The sequence below is a fragment of the Triticum urartu genome, unplaced genomic scaffold (genome assembly GCF_056163025.1).
Source record: "Triticum urartu cultivar PI428250 unplaced genomic scaffold, HENAU_Tu73 scaffold2, whole genome shotgun sequence".
NCBI lineage: Eukaryota > Viridiplantae > Streptophyta > Magnoliopsida > Poales > Poaceae > Triticum > Triticum urartu.
Window position 1 is genome coordinate 7,421,732 of NW_028260368.1, and position 16,176 is coordinate 7,437,907.

Consider the following 16,176-nt stretch of genomic DNA (forward strand, 5'->3'; position numbering starts at 1 on the left):
AAATGTTGCAAAGCCTGGGGTAGAAAAAAAGGGAGAAATGCTGTGGTTACAGGATGCAATTTCCTCTTCGAATAAACCTCGTAATCGTAAAAAAGTGGGTTTTTTAGTGCTGGGCCTAGCAAAAGAGAAATCGCCGTATACTAGGCCCTCCAACTTCTTAAGAGGTTTATCTAAAAGATTCGCGATATAACTAGGAAGACCTTTCAAATACCACACATGAGTCACGGGACATGCGAGTTTGATGTATCCCATTTGATATCTTCGTATCCGAGAATCCACAAATTCGACCCCGCATTTTTGGCAAAATCTTTCGTCTTCGTTTTCAGCTCCGCTCGCTCGAGAATTGCCACAAGCGCAAATCCCGCTTTTTATGGGTCCAAAGATTCTTTCGCAAAACAATCCATCTTTTTCTGGTTTATCGGTTTTATAATGAAAAGTAGAGGGCCTTGTGACTTCGCCAACGACTTCTCCATTAGGTAGGTTTTTGTTAGCCCAAGCCTTTATTTGTTGAGGGGAAACGAGTCCAATTTGAAGTTGTTGATGTTTATATTGGTCAATCATAAAATAGAAATAAGAAAAGAATTTATATTTATTCCGATCAAACTTCCTCCCTATTAACCTGGAAGTTCTTTTCAGATACAAGGAAATGATTCAGTTCTAGAGCCAAAGATCGTAGTTCTCGAACGAGCACTCGAAAAGATTCTGGAGGATCCTCATGATTAGGTATTCTTTTTCCCCAGATCGTAGCATTAAGTATTTCTTGGCGAGCTATAAGATGGTCAGATTTATAAGTAAGTATCTCTTGTAAAATATGAGCAACACCAAATCCTTCTAAAGCCCAAACTTCCATTTCTCCTACTCGTTGTCCCCCTTGCTTGGCTCTTCCTCTAACCGGTTGTTGTGTAACAAGTGAGTAGGGCCCAGTAGAACGCCCATGAATTTTCTCATCAACTTGATGAATTAATTTTAAGATATAGGACTTCCCTATTAGAACAGGTTGCTCAAAGGGGTCGCCTGTTCTTCCATCAAATATTCTGCTTTTTCCCGGGTACTCGGGTTCAAATACCCATGGATTTTTTGTTTCTTTACTGGCTTCATATAATTCTGAAAACACAAGTTTTCTTGAAGCCTCTTGCTCATATCTCTCATCAAAGGGTGCTATTCTATAATGTTTCTTTAGCAGATCCCCCGCTAATCCGAGCGAGCTTTCAAATATTTGTCCCACATTCATTCGGGAGGGTACTCCTAAGGGATTGAAGACCATATCAACGGGTGTTCCATCTTGCAAATAGGGCATATCTTGCCTAGGCAAAATTTTGGAAATGATCCCTTTATTCCCATGTCTTCCGGCTACTTTATCCCCAACTTTGATTTCACGTTTCTGTAAAATATATACACGAACCATTATGTCGAGCGGGTCCCTTTGGATCCATTTCACATCGATAACGCGCCCTCTTCCACCTATAGGTAATTTCAGAGAAGTTTCTTTTGAAGTGGAAACCTCAAGGCCAAATATGGCCCGTAATAATCCAGCTTCCGCGATATAAGATGATTCGCTCGCTATCTGAGGCGTTAATTTACCTACTAAAATATCACCAGTTTCTACCCAGGATCCCAACCTAACAACTCCATTTCTGTCCAAATTGCGGAGTAAATGTTCTTCTAGATGTGGTATTTCTTTAGTGATTTTTTCAGCGGAGCCCTGGCTTGTCGTATCCGTCTGAATTTCATATTTCCGGATGTGAAAAGAGGTATAAATATCTTCATATACCAAACGTTCGCTAATTAGTACTGCGTCTTCAAAATTGTAACCTTCCCATGGCATATAAGCTACTAATACGTTTTTTCCTAAAGCAAGTTCGCCCCCAATTGTAGCAGCTCCTTCTGCTAAAATTTGTCCTTTTTTAATGGATTTACCCCGTGGAACCCGGGGTTTTTGGTGCATACAAGTATTTTTGTTAGAGCGACGGTGGTTAACTAAAGGAATACTTATAGTCTTCCCACTACTTGATAAAAGTATCTTATGACTATCAGTAGAAATGATCTTTCCCTCGCGTTCGGCTATAATGGAAACCCTCGAATCTAGAGCTGTTTGGCGTTCCAATCCAGTTCCAACAATGCATTTCTCGGACCGAGAAAGCGGAACTGCTTGGCGCTGCATATTAGAACTCATTAAAGCCCGATTCGCATCATTGTGCTCAATAAAAGGAATGAGAGAACCCCCAATAGAAAAATATTGGAAAGGAAAAATACTTCTAACATGAATCTGTTCCCATGCAATAGTCAAGAATTCTTGACGGTATCTAGCCGGAACAACCTGTTCTTCCTGAATACCTTGATTCAAGGACAAAGAATTTCCTGCTGCTATCATATAATATTCATCTCTATTTGGTGATAGATAAACCACCTGTCTCTCTTTTTTTTCTTTTGCTTTCTCAGCAGATATTTCATAAAACGGACTCTCTATGGATCCCCACAAGTGATCAATTCTCGCATGAATTGTTAAGGATCCAGTAAGTCCAACATTGATTCCTTCAGACGTGTCAATTGGACAAATACGCCCATAGTGACTCGGATGAATATCTCGGCTCCGAAAACTTGCGGTTCTCCCCGTCAACCCTCCAGGACCTAAACAACTCACTTTTCGCCCATGAACAGTTTGTGTCAATGGATTCGTTTGATCAAAAACTTGAGATAACGGGTATGTGCCAAAAAAGGTCTCATAAGTAGTTATTAATAAAATTGAAGTTGAAGTTGGAGTTACCAAAGTTTGGGGAGTCGGTTTCGATTGACGTATGAATACTCTACGAATAGTTTTTTGAACTGCATGTTGTAAACGACCAAGAGCCAATCCGAATTGATCTTGTAACAGATCCGCAACCGAACGAATACGTTTATTTTTCAAGTGATTCATATCGTCATCGTCAAGTATACCCGTTCCAAATTTCATTCCAATCAAATGATCCGTAGCGGCCAATACATCTCGTGGTAACAAGAATGTATTGTTCTGAGGAATATCAAGATTAAGTCTCCGATTCATATTTCGTCGACCAATCCTTCCTAATTCACATTTTTGTTGAAAAAATTTCTTTTGTAATTCCTCGCATAAGGACTCCGAAAATACCAGGTCCCCACCTACACAAGCAAATTGTTGATAAAACTCCAAAATAGCTTTTTCTTTTGACTCAATCCTCTTCTTCTCTTTAGCATTCGGGAAAGACAAGAAAATTTCAGGGTAGGAAACATTATCCAGAATTTCTCTTAGATTCGAACCCATAGCTGATGATAGAACTAGAATAGATATCTTTTGTTTTCTACTCACGCGAGCCCATATCCTTTCTTTTTTATCAATTGCTAATTCCGATCTCCCCCCCCAATCTGATATTATAGTGCCAGTGTAGATAGAAATTCCCTTATGATCTAATTCCGAGCGGTAGTAAATACCAGGACTTAGCAATATTTGATTGATCACAATTCGGTATATTCCATTTATAATAAAGGTTCCTAAGGAATTCATTATAGGAATGTTTCCGATAGAAATGGTTTGCTTTTGCACATCGAAACCAAAAATTAATCTCGCAGATACATATAATTCGGAAGAATAGGTGAGTGATTCATACACAGCATCTCTTTCTTTTATCGAGGGTTCTAGCAGTTGATATCCTTTCGCAAATAATTGAAATGCAATTTCGTGATCTGGATCTTTAATTGTTGGAAACTTGTCAAGTTCTTCTGCCAAGGCTTGATTAATGAACCTACAAAATCCCTCGAATTGGATCTGACTAAATCCGGGTATTGTGGACATTCCCTCGTTTCCATTCCGGAGCATCTTAATCTTAAGTTTCCTGTTTATCAAAGAAAAATTCCATTATCAGCTCACTCTTCATCAATCCCTATGGATCGATCTAGCAATCATGGAATCTATATTCTGTTTACTGAATCACATGAAATTCTAGGGAACTCCACATACGTATTTCATATATGTATTTCATACATATGAATAGAGACCATTTGGACGAAAGTTCGAGTTTGCCAGGGGTACAAATGAAATGAAAATGAATTGATAAAACATTCCTACAAAAAAAATTCTGCCACTTATACTTTATGTTATGATATTCTAATCAGATTGGATGGCAAAGATTTCTCATTTTATCTCCTTTCTATGAATGTAATAAAGCCGTAATATAATATACTAGAAAGTTTGACTTTACTTCGATTTAGAATAGCGTGCTTACTTTAATTTCTCAAAATAATTTGAGGGTTCTTTTTTATTTCGGATCGGAGTAGTATAATTGCTAGAAAATTCAGTATTTCATTGTGGAATTCTAAAATAAAGTAAGTCCCTTTTTTAAGTACATGCCAATCTAGTTATCCACCTCTCCCCATATCCATGCTTTTCTTTTATCGTAATTTCACTTGGGTACGCCAAGATAGTCAGGTTATACTCTATATCAGAGCAAATTTCCTTTTTTTATTCAAGATATTTAATTTAATACTTTGAAAAATTAAAGCATGATTCCCCATAGAGATATGTACATAAAGGGGATCTTTGGATAATAATGCTGTTCGGACCTAAAGTTTACCTATACACGGATTAAGCATAAAGCCATAATATTTTATTATGCCATTGAAGGGGGGGGAGATAATACCGATTTAAGAGTAGTTCACTACTGCAATAAAAAAAAGAGAATTCTAGTTAACGGTTCCAATTTATTCTGAATTTTGCAGCCTGTGAATAGAAATCCACTTTTTCTTCTTTTTCATCTCAATAGAAAGAAATGGGAAGTTTTATTGTGTTAACAATGTATGTTTTAAGATAGAATCTATCGAGGAGAATAATAGAAACTGGATCAAAAAAAGCAGGAATAGATTTTTTGAAAAAGATTGGAAAAAAGTAAGTAGAATTATATTCAAAATAAAAGGGGCTTTTCGTAAGAAAACGTGGATGAATACTTGCTGTTTTCTAGATTTTTGATCGGATTTTTTGGCGGCATGGCCAAGCGGTAAGGCAGGGGACTGCAAATCCTTTATCCCCAGTTCAAATCTGGGTGCCGCCTGATCAATAAAATACTTAGGTTTTTTTTATAGTGCTGATCGAATTCGATAAATTTTTACTTCGCATAAGTTCGGGCAAGAGAGTAACTGGGCCTGCCGATACTGGGTTTAGAGAAACCATACCATAGTTCTATCCTCAAACTAGGGTTAGGGTTTGTTTTGACGGTAGTGGCCAAAATGGTTATCAATAGGGGTGAGGTAGTGTTTCCTTATTCTTTTATTATATGAATTTGAATTGGTTCTTAATTGAGATTCGATTTGATAATTTTAAAATACGAGGATAAGATGTCAGAAATCTTGGTATCCAAAGAAAGGTCCCTAAGGGGCATTCTTTTTTTTTTTCAATCTAAGATTCAAGAAGGGACTCCACGAAAGAATATCAAGACTTACTAATTATTATACATTTTTTTATCGTACATCTTATGTTACCTACATACACTAAAGTAAGGACTACTTAATTCTAACGAGAATCAGATTAAATAGGTCGATCAAAAATCAATTTAGGAGTTGTATTATGGATAAAATCTCTTCATTCTTTCATAGAATGATACAAAGCAAGGCTGCAGGGTTTAGGTCAAAAATAAACATTAGGTAAGGTAGGTATCCAATAAATATTTATCTATCGATAATTTTATGGTATATTCGGGCGTCCTTTGCTTAAAAAAAAAAAAAAGAGTAACAAAAGGAATAAAAAATCTTCCTATTCCCGCTTCTTCTATTCAGGACATCATTCCCGTACTCTTTCTTTTTTAAGGAAAAAAGGGCTATAGTATCTCGTATTTTTAATGCTCTCTAATTCTACCAGAATTCCTATAAGAATTTGTTAGGAGTAAATTCCTTGAACTGATTGATCCATGGCCTTAGGGCGGAATCCCTTTTTGACTCTGTACCCTTGATTCCACTATGATTATTGATCAATAGTAGAATAATCCCTTCATAGAAATAGGAGACATAATTTAGATGGATATAGTAAGTCTCGCTTGGGCTGCTTTAATGGTAGTCTTTACATTTTCTCTTTCACTAGTAGTATGGGGAAGGAGTGGACTCTAGGGATACTACTAATTGATTAAGTAATCAAATTGTTGTATCAATTCTTTTCTTTAATGGATCATTTTGCATTAATCATTTTGTCAAACGTTATTCTTTAATCTTTTTCTTTAGTTTTGTTTCACTCCTGTAAGAAACTCTTGTATTGTAAGTTGTAATGTAAGAAAGAGCCATTATACCAATTCAGAATTTCTACTAGAAATGACGAATGGTTAAAAAAAGTTCTATACATAAGAAAATTAGACTTTCTTCCACGGAACTATTCACGGCATATCACACATTTTCCATTTCCTTTTACTTTTTACTATAGTCTATTCTTCATATTATTTTTCTTTCCTTCCATGGATTCTTTGGTCAAGAATTGTCTTAGATTTTTTTATTTTGACCTGATTGAAATTAAGTGGATGCAATGAAAAAAGAAATTGAATTAGACTACTTAACTATTTCAATCTACTAATCTATTCTATGTAGATTCAAAGATAATATAATAGAAAGAATCTAAAGTGTCGTAGAAAAAACTATATGTAGTTCTTTCTACCACACTTTAAGATTCCAACCAGATCCTTTCATTTAAGACTTGGATTTTTTTTATTTAATCCCTTTTTAATTTCTTCAATGATTAATTGGAATTCCAATTAATTATTTTGGCTGACTGTTTTTACATAAATAATAAGTAAAAAAGAAGTAGGAACTAGAATGAACAGTGCAGTAGCAATAAATGCGAGAATATTGACTTCCATAACCTCTTTATTTTTTATTTTCACAATAACTCGGGATGTAATCCCATGGAGAGGAAAAAGGGGTATCTTGTAAATTCAAGGGTAGGGCTTGCATTCTGATAATACTGAATCAATTCAATATTATGAATATCGGATCTATCAAATCAATTCATGGATGAGAGTTATATTTCACGGATGAGAGTTATATAGTATAACATAGGAAGATCCTCTATCCACACTAAGACCAAAATGGGTTTTTTGATTGGATTAGGAATTCCCTCTTTTTTAATCCTTTTCTACTTTTTCTTTTCTATATCTCTAACCCACGAGCTTTCTTAATCTTATACTTTCTTAATCTTATACAATTTCCCTTCCTTTTTCTTATAGTTATACATACAATTATGTATGTATTATATGACCAACTTTCACTTTCTATGGGTCACATAGACATCCAAATAAGCAGTAGAAGTGAGATGGGGAAAAGAGGTCTGAAATAAAAAGGGAATACGATTTATGTATGGATTCCGGTAAAATACCGGTACTCTATTCCATAAGAGTGGAATAGGAAATTAAGATGAGGATGGTATCATCATAAAGAAAGATAGAGTAATATAATATCCTAAATTCTACTAATCCACATATCGTATGTGTGTCTTTCTTTATCGATTGGGAGTAGTGAAAAAAAAATTCCTATATGCCCTCCCTCCCTCTTTAATGAGAGATGCAAAATAAAAAAGTGAAGTAAGGGTGCCCTGTGGGTATTTGATCTTGCTCCCTGCCCCTTTTTTTCATGGAAAAAGGAAATATCAATTTCTCCATTCATTGAACCCTAGTTCGGGACTGACGGGGCTCGAACCCGCAGCTTCCGCCTTGACAGGGCGGTGCTCTGACCAATTGAACTACAATCCCCGCGGGGTGTATGGCATACCCATTCTTAAATAGAACCATAAGAAGATTCGATTCGTCTTTCGTACTCTAAGAAATAGACGAATCATATACTACATACCCACATATTATATTATACGTGGGTATAGTGAGAGTGACATAACTAGTATGTCGTGATTTTTTATCACTAAAAATGGATAATAATCCAGCCTTCAATAAGAAAAACTCTTTTGTTTGTAAGAAAGGAATGAGAGAGATATGGATTAGAAAAAAAAATTTCCCTTTTTTCTTTATCTTTTATTTCTATAGATCAGACATTTTATTTTATGGAAGAAAAACAAAAGGATTTAGTTCATACTCACGAAGCCCTAGATTTTTGGTTTGGGCCGAGCTGGATTTGAACCAGCGTAGACATTGTCAACGAATTTACAGTCCGTCCCCATTAACCACTCGGGCATCGACCCAGGAAGAATTTATTCTAGGGTTTTTGCTAATCTATGATTAACCTCCTTTCATAATACTCCCTACCCCCAGGGGAAGTCGAATCCCCGCTGCCTCCTTGAAAGAGAGATGTCCTGAACCACTAGACGATAGGGGCATCACTAGACGATAGGGCCATATACAACCGCTCGTGATTATACTATAATCATAGTATGAGCAGTTTTTTGGAATTGTCAATATACTCGAAAAGTATAAATAGATCCAAAGCAAAGAGTTTTTCCAACTTTTCTGTTATGTTTTCATCTAGGATTTTTTTTAGTTGATCGTTATAGATTAATTCTCCGTGCTTCATTTAGTGTTCATACCAAAAATGCATCCATCCCGCACTAAGTCATAAAATTCTCTAAAAATATAGAGAAAGTTTCAAAAACAAAGAAAAAAAGTGAATCAATTTAGTAGAAAAGTACTCTATCAGATTCGAACCAACGACTTACGTCTTAGCACGAGATTACTCTACCACTAATTTAAAAAGCCCTTTATCGGATTTGAACCGATGACTTATGCCTTACCATGGCATTACTCTACCACTGAGTTAAAAGGGCTTTTTATTTAATTCAAAAATTAGCCACTTGGATTTCCCATTATGGGTCTACTGCATAATGTACATATTATATATATAATATATAGAGATAGAGAGAGAGACATTATGTAGAGATTGTATATGTATATATCGATATCTTGAGAGCTCAAAATAAAATTAATAAAAAAAAACATACCCTACATAACATATCCAACTCTTCTTGGTTCAGGGTTTTCCGTTTCCGAAGACTAGTAAAATAGGCGGATTCTGGAACCCCAAGGATTCAACGGTATATGGATATGGAAAATATAAGATTTCCGATCCTAGCGGGAAAAGGCGGGGAACAGATACCCAATAGGATATAGGATCCTTGGGAGGAACTTTTGGTAATGGCCTTGATCCTCTATGCTATTTTTTATGTGTTCTTAGTTCTATTGAACTTTTTGCATTCTTTTAAACAAGAATCTAATAAACTAGAATTGAGTCAGTGGAAAAAAGGAGAGAGAGGAAAGTGTTAAATGGAGAGAGTCGACTAATCAGAGACTTTTAGGATCTTCTTTACATCAGGTAAATCTGTCGGCCCTGTCCGTTTTTTTCTTTAAGTTACGACTCTTTGCTGCTTACTTCTATCAAGCCATAGGGAAAGTCTATGATGAATTTGGAAAACTCATCTCACTCTTACTCTATGGCTCGGACTTAATGGGGGAAGAAAACATCTTCCATAATTTCTTTTTTGTTCAATTCTGGACAAAAAAGAAAAGGAAAAAAGGAATTTATAGGGACAGTGTTACCCCCTATATCCCCTAGTTTATATTGTAGGAATAATAAAACAATTTAGCAGTCTGACACACTTACGTCCTTGCAAAGTAAATAATTATTATTGTAGTCGTAACCGTAGAATAGGATCCTAATCAAAATAAATACATTTGGTTCAGGCGCTATTAGCATGGTAAGAAAAGATTTTTTTTACAGACCAGAGGGGCTATCTAAATCCTAAAGTAAAGGCGAGCGATCGAAGTAGAAGTACCAACGGCTCAGTGTCATGAACCTTCTCCATCTGATTCAATAAGGGGGAATTAGCCTTCTTGTCAAATGGCTATCCTTGACAAAGGGTACCATTTATACCATAATCTACAATGTAGCGGGTATAGTTTAGTGGTAAAAGTGTGATTCGTTCTATTAATAACTGAATTTGAAATGATATACTTAAGGCATCCTTAAGTTTTTTATTTTTATATTCCGATGAAAACTTTAGTTCTTATAAAGGATTAAATCCTTTTCCTCTCAATAGCATATTGAGGAAGAATATACATTCTGGCGATTTGTATCCAAAGACTAATTTAAATTGCATCCAAAATAAAAATAGGATTATGAGTACAGAGTCGCGAAGCATAATTTTGCATTGGATTAAGTATTCCAATTTTGAAAATATGAGTAAAGGATCTATGGATGAAGATACAAAAAAGTTGATTTCCAATCGTAACTAAATCTTCTTAAAATAAGGAATAAGGAAGCCAAATAGCTAAAAAACGATAGTTTTGGTTTACTAGAACCATCCGCATATTGTTTCAGCTCGGTGGAAACCCAATTCTTTTCCTCAGGATCTCTTGAATGAAATTAGGGAACGAAGTAAGTAGATTAGATGAATTTAGATAGAATTTCTATCTCCTACTCTATAAGGATCATCTAGAAAGCGGAGAGCTTTGGTTCCATTCAAATAGAAAAGCTGACATAGATGTTAAGTGGTGAGAATATCCATAAAGGAGCCGAATGAAATCAAAATTTCATGTTCGGTTTTGAATTAGAGACGTTAAAAATAATCAACCAACGTCGACTATAACCCCTAGCCTTCCAAGCTAACGATGCGGGTTCGATTCCCGCTACCCGCTCCATTCTGTATAAAAGGAGTATTCTATTTGTCTAGACATGTTAGAGGCTTGTATTCAAGCCTTTTTTGTCCACCAGTTTCTGGTACTCCAGAGCGGAGTAGAGCAGTTTGGTAGCTCACGAGGCTCATAACCTTGAGGTCACGGGTTCGATTCCCGTCTCCGCACTTAGCAGTCTGTATAAAAGGACTATTCTATTTCTCTAGATATGTATGGTAGAGGGGCGTATCCAACCCTTTTTTATTCATTAGTTCCCGGCCCTAGAGGGCAAAATTGAGCAGTTTGCGAAGTCACTTGCCTTCAAAAAAAGAAGGCGCAAGGCCTCTCCCTACCCTGCAGAAAATAAAAATGAAACGAAAGGGACAGTCTACCTCTCCCTTCCCTTTAAAAAAAGTTTGCCCGTTGTTTGTCTCAGTTAATACCCAATTTTTGGAGCTCTGTTGGCGAGTTCTATTTCTGCCTCTGGAGCGCCCTCTTTTTTTGAGTGGGATGCAAAGGAAGGGTAAGATAGTAAGGGATACGGCACTAGACTAACACCTAATTAATACTTAATTTAATATAAGTAGTTAAACAGTTAACTAGACTAAACTTTTTATCATAGTACTTTGATAAATTAAGCGGGCGAGCGGCGGGAATCGAACCCGTATCTTCTCCTTGGCAAGGAGATATTTTACCATTGAACTACGCTCGCTACGGTATATATTTTATAGCGTATATCCGCCTGGGTCGACCTTCTATGTCTGGGTCGACCGTTTCATTTCATTTTCTATTATATTAGAGTTTTCCTTTTTTTATTATCTGTCAATGAATATTCTAATGGGAATGGAATTTCATAATACTGAAAGAGAAGAGCTAGCAATTCGGAACGCAAATTGCGTTTTAATACGTCTCACTATTCTAATTTTTTAGAAGAAATGGCCTTTATTATTTCTTTTTTATGGGGTTAATAAATATTAACCAAATTTCATTTAAGAAATGAGAGAATTCAGAATAGCTACGAGAAAGACTAGTCCAATCCATAATGATGTACCGGAAAATACAACATTTTTATTATTTGACCAACCATCAGGAGAAGCAAATACAAGGGGTACACTAATTACTAAGACTGAGGAAGTCGCAATTAATGCAAAAACAGCTAATTGGAAAGCAATAGTCATATTTCTAATCCTCCAAGCTACCATCAAATAAAGTTGACTACATATTTGATCCCTCACTTAAACCAAAATTGTAAAAAAATACAAGAAGTAGGAGGGGTTTAATCATGAATCCATTGATTCTTCTCTTTAATTCAAATTTATTACTTAAACCGCTTTTTTATTTGGATATGGGGGTGAGAAGAGATTATTTACTCTTTATTTCACAAGCGGGTATAGCGGATCCTGTATCCGTGTATACAGTATACAGAGATATATCGAAAAGGAACTTGTATCTGATATCTTTCTAGAGGCTAATAAATCTTTTTATTTTTTATATGGCTATGTTCTATTTGTAGGAGTAAAATAAGGATTAGGCTGTGGAGAGATGGCTGAGTGGTTGATAGCTCCGGTCTTGAAAACCGGTATAGTTCTAGGAACTATCGAGGGTTCGAATCCCTCTCTCTCCTTTTGCTTATTGAATACGTTTGTTTCTTTCATTTTTATTTATTTTTTTTTTCTGTCCCTTATCTTTCTTTCATAAAAAGGAATGAATGGCTCGGCTAGATGGAATAACCGAGCCAGAACAGAAAAAAAGTAGAACAGGTATAAATAAGAAAATCTTAGTTAAGAGGGTTCATGTAAAGAACAGGTTCCAAATCACGATCGATTCCCTTTTCAAAACCTGCTGCAGCAGCTCGGGCTCTTCCTGCATGCCATAAATGGCCCACAAAAAAGAAGAATCCTAGAACAAAATGAGAAGTTGATAACCAACTTCTAGGAGAGACATAATTAACTGCATTGATCTCGGTAGCTACGCCACCCACGGAATTTAAAGAGCCTAAAGGAGCGTGGGTCATATATTCTGCTGAGCGTCGTTCTTGCCAAGGTTGTATGTCTTTTTTCAACCTACTCAAGTCCAAACCGTTGGGGCCCCTTAGAGGTTCTAACCATGGAGCACGAAGGTCCCAAAAACGCATAGTTTCCCCTCCAAAGATAACCTCCCCAGTTGGGGAACGCATTAGATATTTACCTAAACCTGTGGGTCCTTGAGCGGATCCCACATTAGCTCCAAGACGCTGGTCTCTAACTAGAAAAGTAAATGCTTGAGCTTGAGAAGCTTCTGGCCCGGTGGGTCCATAAAACTCACTCGGATAAGCTGTATTATTGAACCATACAAAACAACAAGCGATAAAACCAAAGACAGATAAAGCAGCTAAACTATAAGACAAGTAAGCTTCTCCAGACCATACAAATGCACGGCGAGCCCATGCGAAGGGTTTGGTTAAAATATGCCAAATTCCGCCAAATACACAAATAAAACCCAACCATACATGCCCACCAATTATATCTTCTAAATCATCTACACTAACAATCCACCCTTCTCCACCAAAAGGAGATTTTAGTAAATAACCAAATATAACACTGGGACTAAGGGTCAAATTGGTAATTTTTCTTACATCTCCCCCCCCAGGGGCCCAGGTATCATATACACCGCCAAAATAAAGAGCCTTGAGTACTAGAAGAAAAGCACCTAGACCTAACAAAATTAAGTGAATACCCAAAATTGTAGTCATTTTATTTCTATCTTTCCAGACATAACCAAAGAATGGAAAAGATTCCTCAAGAGTCTCGGGTCCCAGAAGCGCGTGATAAATGCCACCGAAGCCTAAGACTGCGGAGGAAATTAGGTGAAGTACGCCAGATACAAAGTACGGAAAAGTATCTAGAACTTCCCCCCCTGGCCCTACTCCCCAACCTAGAGTAGCTAAGTGTGGAAGTAAAATCAACCCTTGTTCATACATGGGCTTTTCTGGTACGAAATGGGCCACTTCAAATAGGTTCATTGCTCCGGCCCAGAATACGATTAATCCGGCATGAGCTACATGAGCTCCAAGCAGTTTACCGGACAAATTGATAAGTCTGGCATTCCCAGCCCACCAAGCAAAGCCGGTGGTTTCTTGGTCACGACCAGCTAAAACGAAAGTTCCATTAAAGAGCGTTTCCACGTGGTAGAACCTCCTCAGGGAATATAAGATTTTCATGAGGCTGATCCTGAGCTGCCATCCACGCACGAATACCCTCGTTTAAAAGAATATTTTTGGTGTAGAAAGTCTCAAATTCAGGATCTTCCGCTGCACGGATTTCCTGGGAAACAAAGTCATAGGCACGTAAGTTCAGAGCCAAGCCAACTACGCCAATAGCACTCATCCATAAACCGGTGACGGGTACAAATAGCATAAAGAAATGTAACCAACGTTTATTGGAAAAAGCAACACCAAAGATTTGGGACCAAAAGCGGTTAGCAGTGACCATTGAATAAGTTTCTTCAGCTTGAGTTGGGTTAAAAGCACGGAAGGTATTTGCACCATCACCGTCCTCAAATAGAGTGTTTTCTACGGTCGCTCCATGAATAGCGCATAGCAGAGCCGCACCTAATACTCCGGCAACTCCCATCATATGAAATGGGTTCAACGTCCAATTATGAAATCCTTGGAAGAAAAGGATGAATCGAAATATCGCTGCTACGCCAAAACTCGGCGCAAAGAACCAACCAGATTGCCCCAGTGGATAAATAAGGAATACAGAAACAAAAACAGCAATTGGACCAGAGAATGAGATTGCATTATAAGGCCGCAATTGAACAGACCGAGCAAGTTCAAATTGGCGTAACATGAAACCTATTAGTGCAAAAGCCCCGTGGAGAGCTACAAAAGTCCATAGACCGCCTAATTGACACCAACGAGTAAAATCTCCTTGTGCTTCGGGCCCCCATAGTAGCAACAAAGAGAGTGTGCTAAACTATTGGCAGGGGTAGAAACTGCTGCGGTTAAGAAATTACAACCTTCCAAATAGGAACTAGCCAATCCATGGGTATACCAAGAAGTTACAAAAGTTGTCCCTGTAAACCAACCCCCTAAAGCGAAATAAGCACAAGGAAAGAGCAATAGGCCAGACCATCCTACAAAAACGAAACGGTCCCTTCGTAACCAGTCATCCATAGTATCAAATAGATCATTTTCTTCTTTAGGAATTCTACCAAGGGCTATAGTCATAGTGATCCTCCTATTCAATTACTTCAACCATTTCCGAGCACCTCATATCACTTTCCAAGGCATATGATAGTTTTATTATCTGTGGACGATTTCTTTCTCGTTCAATGCCCTTTTTCAATGGTCTCGAAGAGAGAAATTTCCCATTTTTATCTATGGAGTCACAGTCACAACCGAGGTCGTGGTAAATCCATGAATTTGATTCGATTTGTTTTTCTTATACTATTTATTTGTTTTTCTTATACTATAGAAATAGAAATAAATTGTTTTTCTTATACTATAGAAAGAAATAAACCTTTGAATTCAGCATTATTCCAAGACTCCTATTTCAAAGTCTATCTTTTAAGGGAAAAATGCAAATAAAAGTAACCCTTCTTTTCCCATTCCCTCTCTATTGCATGGGTGGAAGAACTAAAATAATAGAGGATTCTGAAAAAAAAAAATGGACCTTCGAAATCCAATTTTATGTGTAGCGCAAAGGAGTTGCGATTTCTTCTTATTCCTATAGAACATCTAGTAACAAGAATATGAAATCGTAAATAGCGAAAAATTCTTGTCTTGCGCGGTCTAAGTCTAAGGAAATAAAAAAAATTCGCTTATACAATTTCATCTACATCGAATTTATATATCAGAATAGCGGATAGAGGCATCATTAAAGGAGTCAGGTCTACTTACTTTATGCTTCTTTCCAATTTTATGGTGGATTTGATAAGAACCCTTTTTGCTTTCTTGATAAATAATCGACAAAAAAAGCGTTTTTTTTATATAACCTGCTTGTTTTATTATAATTATAACAAGTCCTATATGGAAATGCCCGCTAAAGAGAAAATCTATTTGATTGTCTCTCGGCCAATATCGATTTTTAGAAAGAAAAAACAAGAATTTTCTTCTTTTTTTATTAACATTAAGAAAAAAGAATATAATTAAAATGGAATTGGCAATATAATTTTTATAGACTTTTGAAAGAAAAAAAAGGGGTTTTTTGCAACCGTTATTTCTTATTTCTTGCCTATATCATATCACGGAAACCTTTCGCTTTGGAACGTGGAGAGATGGCTGAGTGGACTAAAGCGGCGGATTGCTAATCCGTTGTACAATTTTTTTGTACCGAGGGTTCGAATCCCTCTCTTTCCGCTCCCTTGGATCATTTGGGACTTTCGAATTGGAAAGAATTCTGACCCCCGGATTTTCTCATAGATAAATGTACGAAACAAATCCAATAAGAAAAAAAAAAACTGAATTTTTACTCCTCGCGTCCAGGATTCCGTCCTGGGTCATTAGATAAGAATCCAAAGATAAAGAGTGAAACAAAGAATATCACTACTGTATAAACAAAAAGTTTGAGAGTAAGCATTACATAATCTCCAAGATTTTTTT

The 16,176-nt window shown here is 36.7% G+C and overlaps 7 non-coding genes across 7 annotated transcripts; 3 read left to right on the forward strand and 4 right to left on the reverse strand.

The window, feature by feature from the left end:
* Positions 1–4,986: 4,986 nt before the first annotated feature.
* On the forward strand, positions 4,987–5,057 carry TRNAC-GCA (transfer RNA cysteine (anticodon GCA)). The gene has a single exon. It is a non-coding gene; the product is annotated as a tRNA-Cys (tRNA).
* A 2,599-nt stretch (positions 5,058–7,656) lies between these two features.
* TRNAD-GUC (transfer RNA aspartic acid (anticodon GUC)) lies at positions 7,657–7,730 on the reverse strand. The gene has a single exon. It is a non-coding gene; the product is annotated as a tRNA-Asp (tRNA).
* Positions 7,731–8,088: 358 nt separating this feature from the next.
* On the reverse strand, positions 8,089–8,170 carry TRNAY-GUA (transfer RNA tyrosine (anticodon GUA)). The gene has a single exon. It is a non-coding gene; the product is annotated as a tRNA-Tyr (tRNA).
* A 507-nt stretch (positions 8,171–8,677) lies between these two features.
* Positions 8,678–8,749, reverse strand: TRNAT-GGU (transfer RNA threonine (anticodon GGU)). Its single transcript has one exon. It is a non-coding gene; the product is annotated as a tRNA-Thr (tRNA).
* Positions 8,750–11,233: 2,484 nt separating this feature from the next.
* Positions 11,234–11,304, reverse strand: TRNAG-GCC (transfer RNA glycine (anticodon GCC)). The gene has a single exon. It is a non-coding gene; the product is annotated as a tRNA-Gly (tRNA).
* An 824-nt stretch (positions 11,305–12,128) lies between these two features.
* On the forward strand, positions 12,129–12,216 carry TRNAS-UGA (transfer RNA serine (anticodon UGA)). The gene has a single exon. It is a non-coding gene; the product is annotated as a tRNA-Ser (tRNA).
* A 3,629-nt stretch (positions 12,217–15,845) lies between these two features.
* Positions 15,846–15,933, forward strand: TRNAS-GCU (transfer RNA serine (anticodon GCU)). Its single transcript has one exon. It is a non-coding gene; the product is annotated as a tRNA-Ser (tRNA).
* Positions 15,934–16,176: the final 243 nt, after the last annotated feature.